At 46.0% G+C, this 22393-nt stretch overlaps 1 long non-coding RNA gene across 1 annotated transcript; it reads right to left on the bottom strand.

Moving 5' to 3' along the window:
• Positions 1 to 15136: 15136 nt before the first annotated feature.
• On the bottom strand, positions 15137 to 20640 carry LOC149854184 (uncharacterized). The gene is made up of 3 exons (XR_016438905.1): positions 18975 to 20640; positions 18458 to 18571; positions 15137 to 17201 (listed from the first exon to the last, which is right to left on the bottom strand). It is a non-coding gene; the product is annotated as an uncharacterized LOC149854184 (long non-coding RNA).
• Between the last annotated feature and the right edge of the window lie 1753 nt (positions 20641 to 22393).

The raw sequence follows: 22393 nt of genomic DNA, 5'->3' as shown, positions 1-22393 counted from the left end.
TCTATTTGGACCCTAGAGAAACCAACAGACTCTCCCTATACCTGTTTCCGAAATCTTGCAAAGAACATTTTTTCCAGCTATTCAGTTTGTTTAATAAAAGATATCACATTTACCCAAATAACCTTGTCTGTCTTCTATATCAAGTGATACTTGATGGTTTCTTGATGATTTCCTGACTTTCACTTCCAGTACCAGCATGATTTTAAGAGTGCTGTGGAGGCAGTCCTTACGTCCCTTCTGTGTAGGAGTGGTGTAAAATGATTCATGTTGCTGAAGACAGATGAGAGTGTTATGGTGCTCTCCATAAGTGACTCAGGCTCATGTCAGACTTATATAACAACATGTTGTAACACAGTCCAAAACAATCTAAATGTTTTTACTTGTATGTATTCTATTCAAATAGATATCTGAATAATACAGTCCAAATGAAATGTTGATTTCATTGAACTCATAGAATCATACAAAAATAGGGTTGGAAGAGACCTCAGGAAGTCATCCAGTCCAACCTTGTGCTCAAAGCAGAATCATCCCCAACTAGATCATCCCAGCCAAAGCTTTATCTACCCCCATCTTAAAAACCTCCAAAGATGGAAACTCCACAACTTCTCTGGGTAACCTAGTCCAGTGCCTTTCTACCCTCCTCCTGAGAAAGTTTTTTCCTAATATCTAACCTAAACTTCTCTTGATGTAACTTGAGACCGTTGCTCCTTGTTCTGTATCTACAACCTTGAGAACAATCCAGCTCCATTCTCTTTGGAACCACCCTTCAGATAGCTGAAGGCTGCTATTAAATCCCCTCTCGGTCTTCTCTTCTCCAAATTAAATAAGCCCAGCTCCCTCAGCCTCTTCTCATAAGTCACATGCCCCAGTCCCCTAATCATTTTTGTTGCCCTCCGCTGGACTCTCCCCAATTTGTCCATACCCTTTCTGTAGTGGGGGCCCCCAAACTGTACACTACTCCAGATGTGGCTTCACCAGTGCTGGATAGAGGGGGAGAATCACTTCCCTTGATCTGCTGCCAATGCTCCTACCAGTGCAGCCCAGTCTGCCATTAGCTTTCTTTGCAACAAGGGCACACTGTTTGCTCATGGTCAGATTATTGTCCACTGTAACCCTCAGGTCCTTTTCTGCAGAGCTGCTGCTTAGCCAGTCAGTCCCCAGCCTGTACTGGTGCATAGGATGTTCCATCCTAAATGCAAAACCCTGAACTTGTCCTTAATGAACCTCAATAGGTTTCTTTTCATCCAGTTCTCCAATTTGTCTAGGTCTCTCTGAATCCTAGTTCTACCCTCCATCATATCTACTACTCCCCCAGCTTGATGTCATCTGCAAATTTGTTTCCAGTGCACTCCATCTCATCTTCATGGCTGTTGATAAAGGTATTGAAATGACATGCTTAAAACAGTTTCAATAACTTTTCATTGGCATGTCTACATAAATCTGCATGCTCTCATGAAAGTGACAGCAGGAGGGTCTGAGATATCAAATGTCTTGATAAGGGAGCTGCATTATAAGCAGAAAAGATTGTATTAACAAAAACAAGGCTTAGAATAAGAGGAACCCATTCCCTAGCAAGGGGAATGTGGTCTAGATCTGTATTTGTAATGGTGTCCCTAGCAGAACAGTGTAAAATTACCTGGACTGTCCATCTAATACATTTTATTGGCTTCTTCCTTTAGAAACAGCTGTGTTTCTAAGCCTTAAGCACATTGCATAAACCATGACTGAAAAAAGCCAACAAGAAGGTTTTGATTTTTTTGTACATTCATACAAATCTTGTTGTAAGGGACTCACTGGGAATGATCCAGAAATTTTCCTATACTGAAGAAGACCACCTAGTAGGCAAATGACTCTTTAAGATTAACAAACAAAGGAGAAACATTTCAGGAAAAAAAATCTCAGTTCATTTTTTTCCTTTCCTAGAAAGATGTGTTGCAAGTTAGAGGCATGAAGACAGATCTGACCTGAAGACTCAGTGGGAATGCCAAGTGATGAGCAGTTCTAAAAAGTTATAAAGAAGATCAGACTAAAATATCTGCTGGACCATCCTGACCCTAAAGTCATGCCTGTTATAATCTCAGTTCTGTTTGTGTTTCTTCTGGACATCAGCATTCTTCTTTCATTATGACCAGTTTAAGAAATTTGTGCAGAGTTGGCACTTGGTAAATGCTTTATTGGTGCAAGCATTAACTAGTAAAGTTAATCATTTATATAATGCTCTGCTGCTTCTGGCTTCTCATTTTGATTTGAAAATGTGGCCACTAATCTGTGATGTGGTAAGGGAGTGGAGATATTTTTTTTAATGGGATTTGGATCAAACCCTTGTTTTCAATTTATATTTGTTTCAGTGCATCTTTTTTAATGTGGAAATTGGAGAGTAGTAGAATGGGTCTACAAGTCTCAATAAACTAGGCCCTGAAGCAGTCGGGGGGGGGGGCGGGAGGAGACGGATGGTCATGGGCCTCTGTCCCTGCCCATCCCTGCCATCATTCTTGAAGAGGGAATTTTCTAGTCCCTATTTTGCTAGACTAGCAAATAAATATTTGTTCTTTAAATCAGTGGTCTCCGAAGTGGGGTGCGCAAGACGATCCATTGGGGTGTGGGAAGAAAATATTAGAACTTCTATTTCTATTTATATAAATATACATATATTGGGGGTGCATGCTCAAAAATTTTTTACTGATAGGGGTATGCAATCAAAAAAGTTTGGAGACCACTGCTTTAAATGACACCTGTGTTGTCCGGAGATTCCCTCATATAATTTGTATAATTTGTCTGCCTCTTTATAAAAGATTTCATTCTCTAAAAGAAATCTCTTTGGCCCAGATAACCTCTTGAGCTTTGCCAGTGTGCATCCTCATTTATTATTTGTCTTTGGTGAAAAAGTATGATAGTCCATGATTTTATCCTTGAGAAGCATCCATGCCAAATACAAAGTTTTTAATTTCCTTTCTCTTGACTCTGTTTGCCTGGAAGTAATATAGAGGAACACCAACTCATCAATTTGACAAATGGCTGCCTTAGCCACCATTATGGAACCATAAGCCCCCACCCTGTCACATGTTCTTTTATGTCGCAAAGCACGCCCCCTTTTCTCCTTATATGGCGCATGACATCACACACCCCACCCCATCCCGGTCACATGACACGTGGCATCACACCCCCGTCACATGGTGCATGACATCAGAAACTTGCCTCTGCCCCTAGTCACATGATGTATGACAGCAAAAAACCCACCCCTGACTCTGGCACTTGGCACACGACACTGCCATCACATAGTCTGTGACTCACAGATTCACAGATGTAGGGTTGGAAGGGACCTCAACAGATCATCAAGTCCAACCCCCTGCCTAGGCAGGAAAGAGTGCTGGGGTCAGATGAGCCCAGCCAGATGCCTATCCAGCCTTCTCTTAAAGATCCCCAAGGTAGGGGAAAGCACAACCTACCTTGGAAGCCCATTCCAAATTTTGGCCACCCTTACCATGAAGAAGTTTCTCCTGATGTCTAGCCTAAATCTGCTCTCTGCCAGTTTGTGACCATTGGTCCTTGTTACCCCAGGAGGCGTCCTGGTGAACAGAGCATCTCCGATCCCTTGCTGCATCCCCCTAATGGGTTTGTAGGAGCCCACAAGATCACCTCTCAGCCTTCTCTTGCAGAGGTCCCTCAGTCTCTCCTCATAAGGCTTGTCCTGTAAACCCCCAACCACACGAGTGGCCCTCCTCTGGACCCTCTCAACATTATCAACATCCTTCTTGAAGTACGGCGCCCAAAACTCGATGCCGTACTCCAACTGTGGTCTGACCAATGCTGCATAGACGGGAAGTATCACCTCCTTGGATCTATTCGCTGATGATTTCATCACACTGATGACTCATGTTCATCTTGGAGTCCACCATGACTCCGAGATCCCTTTCCGCTTCTGTACTGCTGAGAGGGTCACTTCGCAGCCAGTAGATGCGCTGGATATTTTTGCACTCTGCATTGTCCTTGTAGTACTGCATCTTATTGTGTACTGCCCACTTTTCTAACCTGTCCAGGTCTGCCTGTAACCATTCCCTACCCTCTGGAGTGTGCACGTCACCCCACAATTTAGTATCATCTGCAAACATGAACAGAATACACTTCACACCCACATCCAAGTCACTGATGAAGATATTGAAGAGTACAGGTCCAAGGACCAAACCCTGTGGGACCCCTCTATTCACATCCTTCCAGCTCAATACCAACCTGCCTACTACCACTCTCTGGGTGCAACCGCTGAGCCAATTTGCCATCCACTGGACCATGTCAACAGCTATGTCACAGCGTCTTAATTTATTTATGAGAATAGAGTGAGATATCACATTGAAGGCCTTGCTAAAGTCCAAGAAACCAATATCCACCTCTACTCCTGCATCTAAGCATTTTGTGACCCTGTCATAAAACGAAACCAGATTGGCCAGGCATGATCTACCTGCTACAAATCCATTCTGGTTTCCCTGCTGACCAGAAGGATTGAAGAGAAGACCTCCTGTGCCACCGTCTTCCTAAGCCTGGTCCCCAGAGCCCTGTAGTCACTCATGATACAGTCTGGACTACTCCTGGCCGCATCATTTGTTCCCAATGGATGAGGACCATGGGATAGTTGTCAGAGGGCTGGATGAGGTTAGAAATTCTCGCCATGATGTCCCTGATCCTGGCTCCAGGCAGGCAGCAGACCTCATGCGCCATGGGATCCGGACGACATATGGGTCTCTCTGTTCCTCTCAGCAAGGAGTTGTCCACAATTATGATGCAACGTCTTTTCTTCTGCTTACCTGGCCAGCCCTCAGCTCTCTCGGTGATGACAGCAGGCCCCTCCAGTGCACCTTCCCTCACCGCACACTCCTCCAGTGCAGCCAGGGTCTCGTATTTGTTTCCCAAATGCACCAGGGGAGCTGTCTCTATGGTAAGAGGTCTGGCCGCTGAGATGACTGTCCTCCACTCACCAGAATCTATTTCAGGGCATTCCCTCACAGCTTCTCCACCAGGAGTCTTGTGTTGCAGAGAATGAAAGAAGGACAGCCCATGCAGGCCCCAAAGCCCACCCCTCCTGCTGCAAGACCTGCCCTAGGTCAAATGGTACAGTCATGATATCAGGCCCCAAACCCCAGTGTTGGCTCCAGAATTCCCCACCCCGTTACATGATGCATGACATCAGCAGAGTTGCCTCAGACCTCCCCAAGAACAGCGCTGAACCAACCAGAGTGAGTAGAGGGGTAGGGGCCTAAGCTGCAAACCCACCTGGTCTATCTGCGGGCCCTCTGTTTGTCTGAGACCACACTAAGGCAAGCAGGGGCAGATTTGCATTCTTACACTACATCTGTAAGACCCTTCATCCTCACCACATCACCAAGAATTGTTAGACGGCCGCAGAGAAAGCGTTAGCATAGAAAGAGTTTTGAGGAGGACAGTCCCCTTGCCCAAAGACTCCCTGAGATGCCTGAACTTCTGAAAGCACAAGTGAACATGCAAGAGCAGATCTGTGAGCTGGAGACCCAGGACCCCAAACCAGATGTTCAGAATTTGGAAGAAGAGGGTGGCCTTGTGCCACAGCCTGCATAGAAAGAAGAGGTCAATGGGAGAGCAGAGAGTTAAGAGACTTGAAGCACTGTTATGGGGAACACTTAGATTTGATGGTGGTATGGGGTTCATCCCATAGTGGGGAGGTAGGAAGTAGGGCTGTGCGAAACTTCGGTTCCTGATTCAATTCAGTGGAGATTCGGCCTGATTTGGTGGCTGAATCTTTGAATCTGAATCGAATCAGGAAAACCTTTAATCTCTCCAAATTGATTCAGAGCGATTTGGAAAGATTTGGCAATTTGGACATAGACACTGCTTTAAATGCTATTTCTATGTACCTCAAGGTACCAGGTGGCTCATGAATGCTGTGATGCTGGGGTGGATGGAATGTCCCACAGAAGTACAGGGGGCTTCGCAGTGCACTCGGCAGCAGACCCGGAAGTGGACCAGAAGCACTTCCAGTCCACTTCCAGGTCTGCTGGGGACCATGCAGGGGGACCCCCCTGCACCCTCCTGGCTCGGCGACTGGTGCCTCCTGGATCTGGGGGGGCATCCGGGGTCCCTCCATGGCCAATCACCGAGCTGGGAGGGCATGCTGGGAGGGCCCTGCATTCTCAGATGCAGACCCAGAAGTGGACCAGAAGTACCCCCTCCATGCTCCTGTGGGACACTCCATCCACCCCACCATTGCAGCATTCATGAGACACACCCGGTACCTCGAGATATGTAAAAAAAACATTTAAAGCTGTGTCTATGGCTGAATCGCTGGTTCTCTGAATCAGCGTCAAATCTTCAGATTCAAATTCAGTCGAATTGAATCGGAGACAGTGATCCAAATCAATTAATTGAATCACTGTCCCCAGTTTCAGGCTGAATCTGAATCCAAACCAAATACGGCCCACTTCACACACCCCGAGTAGGAAGTAGCTAAGGATTGATTAAACAGCAGCTAACTAAGGTTTTTATTTGAACCCCTCTGCAGTTAGATAAAGCTTTTTTAATGACTAAGGAAAGCCTGCCCACCAGTACACCCGTAAACCTGACACCAGAAAGAAGCAGCTGTTTTTGCAGAGAACAGAGACTAGATGGTGATGAAAATTTTAGAAGACAATTAGGCGTTGAATCAACAGGTCCTGTTTCATGTCAAGAATGTAAAAACTTCATGAAGTCTCTTATGCACATTTCTTTTTATGACATAATGAAACACTGTTTGAGCATGAGGCTTTCTGAAAAGTTCATGGGTTGTGTTTTTGATGAGGGCGGGTCAAGGATGTCATGATTGTGTTGCCTGGTTAGATGAAGATAGAAATCAAATCATTCGGGAACTTTGTGATGAGCTGTGTATGGAAAGTATACTAAATGTGATTATGGCAATTAGATTTGCCAAGAGAATTCTGAGAATTACTGAGAAACATTTAGCTCAGGATATAGCGCTTCTAAACACTGTGTATTTTGCAGAAGATCTTAATGCTGCTCTTTGTGGTTTGATCACTGGGGAAGATAAACCTCTTGTACCCTGTATCGAATGCTTAATTAGCACTAGAAATTATAAAACCCTGCTTAAGAGAAGGATTTAGCAAAAACAGTTTAAAATGTGTTTTACAACTTTTTCTGTTCTGGGGTGGTAAAGAAGTAAAACTAAAGCACAATCGTTTTCAGCTGGACAGATTACCACTTGCTTTAGTGCTTTGGATCTCTAAGCACATTCATATAGGGGCATGTTGTAAAGATAAAGCCAATGAGACTTAGTTGTCTCTAGAAATTATAAGACGCCTTCTTAGCAAAATAAACCAGTATATATCGTAAAGGTTTTTGATGAAAATAAAGACTGATTTAAAAATATATATTCTCAGAGGGTTTGTGTGCTACGCTACAGAGCGGGCTGTCATATTTGGGAGGGGCAGAGCAGGTGGTGAATTGCCCAGAACCAGGGGATATGTTGTAAAGATAAATCTACCAGCAAAAAATTTAGATATGTGACCAGACCTTCTAATAGCAGACACCTACATATTTTAAGACTAAAGGGATTGTCTTCCTCAAAATATTTTTTTAGTGGTGACTGTGTTTTAAAACCGTTTGATATATACCTTATAGACACTATTTTACTTACTGTATTATTTATTTTTTAATACAGAGGGCATGCTTACTGTGTTGTTTGATTTTTTATTACAGAGACCTTATCTAGTGGGAAAGCCACATGTAATTTGACCACAGTAAGGTAAAAAAGTATTTTAAACTAGAGGGGTTATTTGTGGCTGTGTTAATATACGTACACTAAGTTATAACAACCGCATGTAACTGTTTGTTTTCAAACAGAACCCCTTCTTCTAAAACAGAAAAGCAGAACAAACACATACATTCATGTTTTTATCCAATATTAAAAGGTACTTTTTTCTAAAACAACTTTTGAAACTGTGTGTGTTTCTTGGGAAGGTTAGGTGTGTGTAGATTAGTCCCCTGCGAATGTAGAGATAGAGGGTGGGGTTCAGCACATTTTAAATTTGTAGTGGGTGAGGCTTAGCCAAACATTTGTGGAAAATGAATTCTCAAAACTGAGATGTAAATTTGATATTTCCTAAGTGATCACATGCAACACTCCTGGAGAAGGCCATGTAGCAGGTCGGAGATCTCTAAAAACACTATCAGAAAACCACAGAAATGCTCAGCCTGCTGGTCAGAATACCCAAGGATGAGAAGACCAACAGGACAGAACAGAAGGACCTAGTTCCTTAGAAGAAAACATGCCACCTACCTCTGAGAAAACCACGTGTAAAATCACAAGGATTCACACTCCAAAAGCAGATGATCTGTATAAACCAGGAGATCTGCTGACCTAAGAAACATAACAAAAGGTTATCTTGTACCATCACCTCTCGTTAATGTATTTTTATATATTTATACATACCAACATAAACTCTGTGGAGTGGTTAAGAACAATCACCCTCAAGTAGTCAGAAGTACTGACTGCAACAGGGTGATTTGTTTACATCTATTAACATTATAAAGAGACCAGGGTATGGTGACCAACCCTCAACGGGACATGCTGAGATATGACTGAGGAAAAACCAAGAAAACCAAGAAAAATTGTGACAGGTAACCACCCTCAATTATCCAGGCCTGGTGCCTACAACGGGATGGTTTGTTTACACCTGAGAATACTACAAAGAACCTGGCAGGGTGGCACCATGCCAAACCTGAATGGATTTGATTCCATTATAACAGCTGTACAGGGACAAATCAAAGGTCTGCTGCCTCCCTGGGGACCACGGAGAGGATCCCCAGGCTAGTCCAGCCTCCGACTAGTACTCCATGCTCTTCATCCATGTGGGAACAAATGACACAGCCAGGAGCAATTCAGACCAGATCATGAGTGACTACAGGGCTCTAGGGGTTGGGCTTAAGAGGTCAGGGGCCCATGTAGTCTTTTTTTTTTGCTCCCAGTTGCAGGCCATGGTCCTAAAAGGAAAGGATACATCGAGGAAGTTGATGTGATTTAATGGGTAACGTGACCAGTGTGGGTGGGGTTTGTGCCGTTACATGCCATTTAAGGGGGAAAGGGGGTGGAGTTTGTGATGTCCAAGACCATGTGACAGGGCAGGACTGCCAGCCCCAAGATGGCAGCCAAGACAGTCACCTGTCTAGTTTATGAGTGGATGCTCCTATATGCTACTCCTGGAAATTCCCTTTTGAAGTATCTATTACCAAAACAAATTGCTTTTTTTTTAAACCTCAAATCACCTCCTGTTACTTAGGACACAGTCATCAAAACGACCTCTTCTCTCCAAATGTTAGCTGGGAACTATATGGCTCATCTTGTTTTTAATGGCCTAGAAATGTGACCATATAGCAGTGACAGAAAAGGAACATTAAATTTTTAAGGCAAGGAATCCCTAATCTTTTAATGGAAAGACTCTGCTTGTCTTAGGTCCTTGTATTCTATAGCATGGATGATTTTCAAAGACATACATGTCAGCCAAATACCTCACTCTTACTGGAAAACAATGGGGATTATACACCTGGCTTCCATTTCTGTCTTTGAAACTCTCTTCTAAGAACTATTTTACTAGACACTCTCTTTTCTATAAATCTACACTTTTTCTCCTTTCTCATAGGAGACTACATTTGCTGTGAAGCAACAAATCAAAAAGACAAGGCAAAAGGAGATAATCCAATTATAGTTAGACACTTTGTCCCCAAAGACATGGTATATAATCTAATCTCAGATTAAACATCTTGTTTGTTGTAGATATTTTAAAGCTGCAAAAGCATGCAGTTCCATGTGAGCTAATTTACCTTGCCCTGAAGCAGAGTAAATGATCTAACTTACCATAGTTAAAGCTTGCTCACTCAATCAAAACATATGCCTCATCAGCACAAGTTTCCTTTACTAACCCACTGAGATACATCAAGTCAACCTGGGCAGACTACCAAAATGGAACAGCAAGTTCTCCCCAGCCCACATTTGTTTTGGTCTATCTACACCACCTTCTAAAGTACAGTAGGGGTGTTACAATGAAGTGTGACATACCTGCTCTACACACATTACACTCCAGAAGAAAATGTAGCTGCCCTTGATGTGACACTAGGTGTGCATCACTAAACGCACCATGAACAGAGATCTTAAGGCAAGCACTCCCCCTGTTCTAGGGTGCGTGCATTACATTTTTCTGGGGTGCTGCACATACAGAGCAGACATGTCCTGTTTGACTGAGGTGCTCCCTGACATAGTCTAGAAGTAGGGTGGACACGCCCCTAATCTTCAGGCTCTCGGATAGCACAACTAAAGTTGGCAACCCCCCTGTTGGGTTGGTGTTTGTATGTGTCCATATTACTAGAAAAGAGGTGCAACCATAGCACGGGGAGGTCCATCTGAGCTATCATGGGGAACAATAACAGCGGAGATGCAGTGGGCCACACTTCAGCGTGGGTTGTCCAAGCCTACCAATGATCCTGGGTATATACGTATGTACCCACGCTGTTAGATCTTTATCATTATCTTTATCATTTCATGCACTAGCTAGATCCAAGCTGCTCAGGTACACCCACTTGTGCTGCAGATCATACCTTCCCATCCAGTGCAGACAAACCCTCTGTTCATCTATGCTAGGGGCTTGAGAACTAGATGGAAATCACTTAACAGCTATTAGGCCACAACTTTTAGTCACTGAGAGGCAGCTCAGGACTTTAGGTCTAAACTATTCAAGATATACACACTTGGGCCCATCTCTCATCCCCATCAAATTAGGCAGTATTATAAACAGAAGTCCAGAGCTGAATAACGCTACGTGGCATCAACCATCCTGAGATGTATTTCACATCACACTGTTACAGACAGATATACAGGCTAGTTAGTGAAAACGAAAAGTTGGTGAGTAAGATGGAAACATCGCATTACAGTGATACAATATTGTTTCCTCCGCGATGCCTGTCCCTTCCTGTTAGCCCATTGCAAAAGTTCAGCCACAGACAAAAATGCAGCAATAACATAAAATCCCTTTGCCTGTCACCACAGGAAATTCCATCTCCATACATTACAGAAACCAATGCAGAAGTAACTAAGGAAAAAAACCATCATCAGATTGATCAGCAGAAATCTTTTCTGCCTTCATGCACATTGCCCCATGGAGAAGTAACATAGGAAATGCATTGACTCACTGCAGCTCTGCCATTTCCAGAAACATCAGTGGCAGAGAATGCTTGATGGCAGCGGGACAGTGTAAAAAGGTAGGGTGACAGGCAGTTATAGAGCCCACAGGGCCAGCCTGTGCTCTGTCTGTGATATGAATTCCTTGTGCTCCATGTGTATGCTTGGCTGCAGATTACCCATGCTCCTTGACCCGGCTTGAACATACGAAGCCTGTCGAGGAGATGTTGGCTTTGGATTTCTCTGTCTGGAGCAGGAGGAAAAGTGGCAGTCTGCTACAGAACAACTACTAAGCAGGGCCCCTTTTTCTGATGCTGCAATACATGGTGCACAAGAGTTGTATTGTGAAGGAAGGTGACTGAAAAGCCGCAGCAAACAAGAAAAAGTTCTCCTACTGAGCATGGTTTAGAGGGCTTGCTTATAAGCAGAGATGTGAAGAGAACAAACAATCCCATGTAGGTCACAGAGCAGTGACTGAGCTAAGTGGTGCACACGTAGTTTCATAGTTTGTAGGGTCGGAAGGGACCTGAGCAGATCATCTAGTCTGACCCCCTGCCATGGCAGGAAAGAGTACTGGGGTCAAATGACCCCAGCAAGATGATCATCTAACCGCCTCTCAAACACCCCCAGGGTAGGAGCCTGCACCACTTCTCTTGGAAGTTGGTTCCAGACCCTAGCCGCCCTGACCGTGAAGTAGCGCCTCCTGATATCTAACCTAAACCTACCCTCTGCCAGCTTGTGACCGTTATTCCTGGTCACTCCTGGCGGTGCTCGGGGGAACAGCGACTCCCCCAATGCCTGCTGATCCCCTCTGACTAGTTTATAACAAACAGGCCACAAGATCCCCCCTCAGCCTTCTCTTGTGGAGACTGAACAGGTTCAGGTCCTGCAGCCTGTCCTCATAGGGCCTGCCCTGTTGTCCCCTGATCATGCGAGTGGCCCTCCTCTGGACCCTCTCCATGCTGTCCACATCCCTCGTGAAGTGTGGCGCCCAGAACTGGACGCAATACTCCAGCTGCAGCCTGACCAGTGCTGCATAGAGGGGGAGGATCACCTCCCTGGACCTGCTCGAGATGCATCTGTGGATGCATGACAAGGTGCAGTTGGCCTTCCTGACTGCATCCCCACACTGCCGGCCCATGTTCATCTTGGAGTCATGATGACCCCAAGATCCTCTTCTGCCTCCGTGCTGACAAGAGGGGAGTTCCCTAACCTGTAGGTATGGTGCCGGTTGTTCCTCCTGAGATGCGTCACCTTGCACTTGTGTGTTGAAACCCATCCTATTCTCGTCCGCCCACCCTTGTAACCTGTCTAGGTCCGATTGTAGCCTGTTGCATCCTTCCAGTGTGCCCACGTCCCCCCACATCTTAGTGTCATCAGCAAATTTGAACAGGGTGCTTTTTACCCCCTCATCCAAATCACTGATGAAGATGTTGAACAGTGCGGGCCCAAGGACAGAGCCCTGGGGGACCCCACTGCCCACATCCCTCCAGGTTGAGAAGGACTCATCCACTACCACCCTCTGGGTGCGGCCCTCCAGCCAGTTGGCGACCCATTTGACTGTGTGGGTGTCTACACCACAGCCCCCCCAGTTTCTTAATGAGAACGGGGTGAGAGACAGTGTCGAAAGCCTTCCGGAAGTCCAGGAAGACGATGTCCACTGCTACCCCTGCATCTAATGATCTGGCGATCTGATCATAAAAGGCCACCAGGTTGGTCGGACAGGACCTGCCACTGATGAACCCATGTTGGTTGCCCCTAAGCATGCAGTCCCCTGCTGGCCCCTCCTGGATGTGTGCCAGCATAATTTTCTCGAACAGCTTGCCTAGGATCGAGGTAAGACTAACTGGCCTATAGTTTCCCGGGTCCTCCTTCCTGCCTTTTTTGAAGATGGGGACCACGTTGGCCCTCTTCCAGTCCTCCAGTACCTCACCAGAGCACCACGAGTGCTTGTAAAGCCGTGCCAGGGGACTGGCAATGACCTCGGCCAGTTCCTTTAGAACTCTAGGGTGCAGATCATCCGGGCCGGCTGACTTGAAAACGTCCAACCCCTCCAGAAGCTCCCTAACTAAATCCTTGCTAATCCTTGGCCTAGGTGTGCCTCCCCTGGGCCCGAGGGGGGCCCAGCAGGGAGGTGGCTGTTCTGGTCCCTACTTAGGAAGACAGAGGCAAAGAAATCGTTAAACATGTTAGCTTTGTCATCTGGTGTGATGACCAAGTTTCCCATCGTGTCCTGCAAGGGCCCCACATTACCCGGGACCTTCTTTTTACCCCCTACGTATTTAAAAAAGGACTTCTTATTGTCCTTAATCTGGGAAGCTAGTCCCAGTTCCATCTCCGCCTTGGCCTTCCTAACTACCCCCCTACATCCCCGAGCAACTACAGAATAGTCCTCCCTAGCGATGACACAATTTGAGTAGGGTGTGAAATGACACAAGAGATTTTAGTCATACTTTCCAAAACAAAAGTTTATATCTCCAGGCTGATCTCAAGATTGGAATATCCAACAATGATGCAAACTTCAGGTCTGGAAAGATATAATATATGGACTAGAAAAAAAAAAGGTGGAATCAACATTAGAAAGTATGAACACCTTCCTATACTTTGTATTTCTGTACTGCTTTTCACATCACAACTCCTTTACTTCTACTGTCTTCATTACTGTGAAGGAAAATGCCAACCCACTGTATTCATCCCATGGGAGAATGCTAGGGAATTCATTAGGACTGAAACAAATGCATTTCTGTGAAAGCCACCACAAAATCTGTAAAATTTATTAGGGAATGGTAACTTGGCTGGAGGTTGAGTTAACCATCCTTTTAAATCCTTTGGTTGGTTTATAATTCCTTACTGTGAAGGCTGGGTAGGGTATCATGGCTCTTTTAGTTTGACAAGTCATGAAAGCTTATCTGTAGTTCACACCAAATTACTTTTTGAAGACCACACAGTTAACAGAAGTCATTAAAGGCCAAAGACAGTTACTGACAATAAACCCAGTTGTGTAAAAGAATAAGACTGTTCAAAAGGGAAGAGGAACATAAGTCACACTGAGCCAAATATCACTGTTTATGGCTCAATCTATCCTTCTGATAACCTCTCCAGGCTCCGGGGTAAGAACAACTACCTTCCCTTTGCTCCACGGGTTTACTGCTCATTTCTTGTTTAAAAGTGATCTCTTTCCTTAAAGGTTAAATGAAAAGGACTGTTCTACCTGGTATTAGCTAAGGCTTTACCTGCTTCTGACCCAGATCCAAGGAAGGACATTCTGTGGCTGAAGCTTATCTAACATTTCTCCCAATGATAAAGTTGGTACAATAAAAAAATACTACCCAAAAACCTTATTTCTGAAATCTGACCATTTGTCTTTACCTCTTTTTTCATATACACAAGAAACGACTGCAACATTTACACTCAACCCAGCTGCCATGGTTGTTCACCTCACATAGAGTACGAAGATGGACACTTTTGCATGAGTTGCATGAAAAGGAGGGTAAATTCTATCTGAGCTATAAAACTGGAGGCTACAACCACAGAGCTCTGGAGTTTTAGCAATCAGTTCCAGCTTAAGCCATGATACCCAGAGTCAGAGGGTTGCTGTAGCGAAGATAGTCCAGGGAATATGCAAGCAACCAACCAACTGTATAATTACTGAACAAACTGTGTAATTGGGAGTAATATCAGACAAGTTTTAGGTATAAAGTATCCTTCTTCAGGTCTGGGAAAGGTGATTCAGTGCAATCTAAATACCAGATTACACCATGACTTTTGTTTAACTCCATTATGTAAATAAAAAGAGTTTTTTGAAGGGGAGGAGGGCAGTAAACCTGTGGACCAAAGATTCGTTATGAGACAAAGATACAAAACAAGTAAAGCCAGCAGAAACCAGCATTCATAATTTTATTGGATGCTAAAGACCATGAACTAAACACAGATAATGGTTTTATGGCTTATTACAGTATATGTGTTCCCTTTGCTAACTTCCCTGTACTCCACAGGTAATAACAATCTTCTTCCCTATTGAACAGTCTTGCTCTTTTCCATAATTATGTTACCTATACCTACTGACCTCACTTGTTTTGTAGCTACTTCTGATAACTTCACTTTGTTCCAGAGGGGCCAAGTCTATATGAGACGCTGACTGTGCAGTCGTTACTGCAGTCATGTGGTACTTGTAACTGGTGTTACTGCACAGTAGCATTGCTGAACAGCTTTTTGGTGATGCTGACTGTGCAGTAGCTCATTACTACTGCACAGCAGCATCACATCATGCTTCATGCCTTGCTTCATGCCATGCTACGCTACTGCACAGTAGTAACAAGCTACTTCACAGTCAGCGTCTCATGCAGACATGCCAGGTTGTCACAAATTTGGTGCAAGTATGTAGTCATTTTGATTGTAGTCACAGTTTCATAGTTAGTAGGGTTGGAAGGGACCTAAGCAGATCATCAAGTGTGACCCTCTGCCATGGGCAGGAGTCAATGCTGGGGTCAAATGACCCCAGCTAGGTGACTGTCTAGCATCCTTTTGAAGACCCCCAGGGTAGGAGTGAGCACCACTTCCCTTGGAAGTTGGTTCCAGATCCTGGCCGCCCTGTGAATTAGTGCTTCCTGATGTCCAGCCTGAACCTCCTCTCAGTCAACTTATGGCTGTTATTCCTAGCTATTCCTGGTAGTGCTTGGGGGAACAGGGTCTCTCCCGTTCCCTGCTGGTCCCCCTTGGTAAGTTTATAGACGGCCACAAGATCCCCTCTCAGCCTTCTCTTGTGGATGCTGAACAGGTTCAGATCCCATAGCCTCTCCTGGTAGGGCCTGCCAAGCTGCCCCCTGATCATGCGAGTGGCCTCCTCTGGACCTTCTCGATGCTGTCCACATCCCTCCTGAAGTGTGGCGCCCAGAACTTGATGCAGTACTCCAGCTGCAGCCTGACCAATGTTGCATAGATGGGGAGGATCACCTCTTTGAACCTGCTTGAGATGCATCTGTGGATGCACGACAAGGTGCAGTTGGCCTTCCTGACCATGTCCCCACGCTGCCGGCCCGTGTTCATCTTGGCATCAATGACTCTGCCTCTGCACTGATGACAAGGGAGTTCCCCAACCTGTAGGCATGCTGCTGGTTCTTCCTCCCTAGGTGCAGTACCTTCCACTTGTCAGTGTTGAATCCCATCCTGTTCAACCTGTCAAGATCTAGTTGTAGCCTGCTCCTCCCTTGTAATGTGCTCACTTCTGCCTACATCTTCATGTCATCTCCGAACTTGAACCAGGTGCTTTTCACCCCCTCGTCCAAGTTGCTGATGAAGATGTTGAACAGTGAGGGTCAAGGACCGAGCCCTGGGGGACTCCACTGTCCACATCCCTCCAGGTCGAATAAGACCTGTCCACCACCACTCTCAGGGTGAGGCCCTCCAGCCAATTTATGACCCATCTGACTGTGTAGGTGTCGACGCCACAGTAGCTTAATTTTTTTGATGAGAACGGGGTGAGAGACAGTGTCGAAGGCCTTCCTAAAGGCCAGACAGACTACGTCCACTGCAACAACCACATCCAAGGATTTTGTGACCTGGTTGTAGAAGGCCACCAGGTTGGTCTGACAGGACCTGCCTCTAATGAACCCATATTGGTTGCCCCTAAGCATGATCTCCCCTGCTTGTCCCTCACAGATGTGTTTTTGGATAATTTTCTCAAAGACCTTCCCCAGGACCAAGGTAAGACTAACGGGCCTATAGTTTCCTGAGTCCTCCTTCCTTCCTTTTTTGAAGATGGGAACCACATTGGCCCTCTTCCAGTCATCTGGCACCTCACCAGAGCACCATGAGTGCTCGTAGAGCTGTGCCAGGGGTCCCACAATGGCTTCTGTCAATTCCCTCAGCACCCTTGGGCGGAGATCATCTGGATCTGCTGATGCGAAGACGTCCAGTCCCACCACAAGTTCCCTGACCAGGTCTTCTCTGACCCTGGGCCTGGCTGTGCCTCTCCTGAGTTTGTCCAGGATCCTGGTGGGGAGGGATGTCCTGGTCCCTGCTCAGAAATATGGAGGCAAAGAATTTAAGAGGTTGGCTTTATCATCTGGTGCAACCACCAGATTGCTAAGCGTGTTCTGCAGGGGTCCCATGTTACCCAGTACCTTCTTTTTTTACTCCCTATATATTTAAAAAAGGACTTCTTGTTGTCTTTGATCCAGGTCACTAGTCCCAGTTCTGCCTCCACCATAGCCTTGCTAACAGCTCCCCTACAGTCTTAAGCAATGAAGGTATAATCGGCTTTGGTGATGGCCCCTCCTTTCCACTGGGTGTACGCCTCCTTTTTTGCTTTCAGGTGATCCTGAATGCTTTTGGTGAGCCATGGGGGCTTTTGAACACTCTTGCCCCATTTGACTCGCATTGGGACTGTCACCCTTTGGGCTCAGAGGATTGTCTTCTTAGGGAACGACCACTCATCTTGGACTCCCAACTCCCCTCCCCTCTGCCACCTCAGTCCCTCCCTGACTAATCTCCTTAGCTCATTGAAATTGGCCCTCCTGAAGTCAAGGGCTGCTGCCTCGCTGCAGGCCTTTGACACCCTGCACTAGATGGTGAATTCCAGCAGGTGATGGTTACTATCGTCCAGGTGGTCGAGCACCCGCAGTCCCCTCACCAGGTCGTCGCCTGTGGCCAGGACCAGGTCCAGCAAGGCGTTCCCTCTGGTGGGACAGTGCACAATCCTGGGTTAGGTGGAGGTCCTGTATCTTGACTAGGAACCTATGTGAGCGGTCAAACGTAGCTGACTGCTCCTCCCAGCAGATGTCTGGGTAGTTTAGGTCACCTATGATGACCACGTGCCTTAACTGCCTCTGCGAGGTGACCTGAGAATTCCCGGTCCAGCTCGTCCCCCTGGTTGGGAGGTCTGTAGTAGACCCCCACCGTTAAGTCCCTTTCCCCCCGACCCCCTTGTATTCTAACACAGAGCACTTCAGTCTGCCCCTCCTCTGACCTTGTGCTGTTTGCTGAGGATGCGTATTGCTCTTTGACGTAGAGTGCCACACCCTTGCCTTTCCTCCCCGTCCTATCCCACCTGTACAGTCTGCAGCCCTTGATGTTTACCGCTCAGTCATGGGTTGAATCCCACCAAGTTTCAGTGAGCCCCACTATGTCCCGGTTTGTGTTAGCTAGCAGAAGGGCTAGTTCCTCCTGCTTGTTCCCCATACTACGAGCATTGGTATAGAGGTATTTAAGGCCTCCTGTGGGTGTCTGCACCACCCCCATGATCCCAGGACTATCCGGACTCCTGCCACTTACCTGGGTACTTCTTGTGCTCGCCACCTGTCTTGGCTGGGAAGTGTCATCATTTCCCCCTGTGGCCCCATCCCCTGGTGACACTAGTTTAAAGCACACTGTACGAGATCAGCCAACCTGGAAGAAAAGACAAGCTTGCCTTTAGGGGAAAGGCGAAGCCCATCCCACCCGAGCATGCCCCCTAGGCGAAAAAGTGGGTTGCTGTCAAGGAACCTGAGGTCTGCCTGGTAGTACCAACTCCAAAGCCGCTGGTTGACCACTCCGATGAAGGCCCCATGGCGCTGACTGCGTCTACTTACCAGGAGAATAGAGGAGAATACCACCTGCCCCCCCCCCCCTTGAGCCTGGCTCACAGGGCCTCGTAGTCCTTCATGATGCGGTCTGGACTGCTCCCCGCTATGTCATTTGTTCCCACATCCATAAGGACCATAGGATGCTGGTCTGAGGGTCGAATGAGTTTCCGGATCATGCCTGTAACATCCTGAATCTGAGCCCCAGGTAGACAACAGACCACACGCACCATGGGTTGGATCGGTAGATGCGACCCTCCGTTCCCCTCAGGATGGAGTCTCCGATGACAAGGACTCGGCGTTTCTCTCATTTTGATTGCAAAAAAGTCATTTTGATTGCAAAAACGGATCTGAAAAGAAGAGCTAAAATTAATCAGTCAGTGCTGGAAGAACATTTATAAAAACCCAGAACAGCTTTAAAAATTATTAAACCTGTTGATCCCTTCCAATTCTCTTTTCTTTTTGAAAAAAATTTAACCAGTGTGTTGGTTTCTGTGTCCTGTCAAACTTAAAAGCTGAAGGCGCCATTAACTGTAGAATCCTGCCTGACCATCATGATAACTAACAAATCATTCCATCTATGGGATTCTTGCGAGTGGTTAATTTAATACCAAGGCAGGCTTTCCACCCTTACTAAGCTTTCTGGTTCTGCCAAAGAACCTGATGAGGTCAACTTTAATTAAAGTTTCAGGAAGAGAAAGAAGCTGTGGCAGCGTTTCCTCAAAAGCCCTATTCAGAGGAGACACCCAGAGAAAAGTGTTGTATGGATTGTCTGACTCATCATTTTAGGAGATGGGAGGGGAACAGATTATCACTCCTACCTGTTAGCTGAGCATTTGGGAAAGACCGTAGGTGTAACCAAGGAGGGAAGCTTGAGGTGGAGTCTGTGTTATTTCATTCCAAGTGTCTTCGTGACTGCAGCCAGAGTGTATGGAGGGAATGAGGTGGGACCCATTTTGGTTTCTGTAGGTGGGGAAGCCACTTGCTCACAGGAAGAGAATAGGAACTGTTACTGCAGACAACTATGTAGGTGTCAAGAGCTCAGGAAATCCATGGACACCAGCTAGCAGTTGCACCACATTTGCCATGAAAAACACTAAATCTTACAGCTGCTAGTTTTATAGTACACCAAACCTGTCACAGTACATGTAGCACAGCTTGGAGGCAAGTGCTAAAAGCCATTTAGATGCTAGGCCCTATAGGCACTAGCATCCATGTGATCAAACCCTGAGGGCTTGTATATACTGTCCTGTATCATAGCTGCCTTCAAACTAGCTGACCTGACAGGGATCCCAACTACAGATCAGATACGGAGCCAAACGGAAGTCTGGGAGAAGGGGAATTCAGCAACACAGAGATGAATATAGTCTGCACTTAGCTCCATTTGGCCGGAACTAGACTGCTCCTTTCATCTTTGCTTGTCTGGTGCTGTTTGGCTTCCTCCCAAAATAGATATCATTTATTGTACCTCCCAAGCACAGCCAGTTACGTACAGTCTCACCTCTTCACTTCCCTCTGTTTCTGGCTCCTCAGCCGTCACCACTCAGTGATCTCAGTCCCTCAGCCTGTGCTTCTTCTCACTGGGGCTTGCCACACAGGCCCTCTCCACCCTGTGGTCTTTAGTTTTTGGTTGCCCACCAAGGAGCTGTTTAGCACCAACCCTGGAGCTGCTCACGATGAGCCTTCCTGGCCTAGAGCCACGTGACTGCTCAGATATATATCCACCAGAGTGGCACCATCAGCGAGCAGACCCCCAACTTGGTCCTACCCTTTTCCCTGGTAATCAAGGGAAGCGGGAGGGATGCCCCTGAATATGAAGGTGATTCTGGGCATGTCTAAGCTGCCTGCAGACAGTGCTTGGGCATGCTGCTGTGACGTGCACCCCCCACCCATTCGTTCCTACTCCAAGAGAGCCATGCTTCTCAAATGAAGCAATGCAGCTACTGGCACTACTGCATAGTAACTCCAGTGACTGTGCATTTATTAGTACTTGATTATACAAATGAGCAGTAACCACTGTGCAGGAGCATCTCGTGTAGGTGTGCCCTGTCCCCTGTGTAACCTGAAAAAAAAATTGCATGCTGGTTTATTTTTCATTTTCCTCTAAATAGAAAACAAGTTGCATTTCTCAGAAACTAGAAACATATCATGCCAACATAACGAGGTATTGTTAGGAAAAATGCATATGTGAAACCTCCAGTGAATATTACATCTTTCTTGCTCTTTTACTTCCTTACTCTGATTCAGCAGGCTAGCTCACCAGCTGGTTTAAATTGGCCTGTATCCATTGATTTCAGTGGAGTGAGACCATTTTACACTAGTTGGGAGTAAGTGGTTTTAGGCGAGGATTAGAGAACTGTCTGTACCCGCTGCTGTCCTTTGCTCTTTTCACATAAACATTATATAGGCACCAGGGGTTAATGCTTTGTGAATTTGTGCTGGCAAAGGTGCCCAGTTCTTCACATGCTTACTTTGCATGAGCAAATGCAGACGATGACATGTATGCTGAATTGCATTCATCTGGTTCCCCCAAGAAGGTCCTGTGGTTTTCTGACCCGAACAGGAAAGAAAATAAGAAAAAGGAGCAGCTCTGTGCGTGCCACGCACATGCCTAAGACAGAAGCTTAAAAGCAGTGATGGGCGCTGCTCTAAGCAGCTACACGGCCTTCCTCTGGGGACCTGATGCACACAGAGTGGGGCATCCTTCAGAAATGTGTTGCCAGGCACAGCACAGGGATGACACAGACAAGCCCCCAGAGACAAAGGGAGGGAACGTACCCAGAAGTCAGGAACAGTCGTATGCTTTGTAGGGGAGGTTTTTTTTATTTGTTAGGTCACTAAGCCACGTACTTTTTTTATACAACAGTTGTAGGTCATTTCCCACTCACAAACAAACCTGCTTGACCTTGCCTGGCTAGAAAATACCCAGTCAAACTCACATGGTGTATGCCAGTTTTCTGCCAGGACCCTCCTGCTGAGCCCTCTGTAGCAACTACTGTAGCAGTTGCTCTGCTTCAAGGCAGCTTGTGGGAGCAATTCCTTTATAAAGAAAGAGAAGCCTCAAGCAATTAAGCATATATTTTGCTTGTTTAAATATTTCACTGCCTCCTTTTTCTTATCTTCTTTCCTGTTCAGGTCAGAAAACCACAGGACCTTCTTGGGGGAACCAGATACATACAATTCAGCATGCATGTCATTGTCTGCATTGGTCATGAAAAGTAAGCATGTGAAGGACTGGGCATCTTTGCCAGCACAAATTCATAAAGCATTAACCCCTGGTGCCTATATAATGTATATGTGAAAAGAGCAAAGGACAGCAGCGGGTACAGACAGTTCTCTAATCCTTGCCTAACTCCCAACTAGTGTAAAATGGTCTCACTCCACCAAAATCAATGGATACAGGCCAATTTAAACCAGCTGGTGAGCTAGCCTGCTGAATCAGAGTAAGAAAGTAAAAGAACAAGAAAGATATATCTACTGGAAGTTTTACATATGCATTCTTCCTAATGTTACCTCATTACGTTGGCGTGATATATTTCTAGTGTCTGAGAAATGCAACTTGTTTTCTATTTAGAGGAAAATGAAAAATAAACCAGTATGCAATTTTTTTTTCAGGTTACACAGAGGACAGGGCACACCTAAACGAGAT

The sequence above is a fragment of the Crocodylus siamensis genome, chromosome 13 (assembly GCF_052110815.1).
Source record: "Crocodylus siamensis isolate JL-2025a chromosome 13, ASM5211081v1, whole genome shotgun sequence".
Classification (NCBI taxonomy): Eukaryota; Metazoa; Chordata; order Crocodylia; family Crocodylidae; genus Crocodylus; species Crocodylus siamensis.
This window is presented reverse-complemented; position numbering and strand designations above follow the sequence as displayed.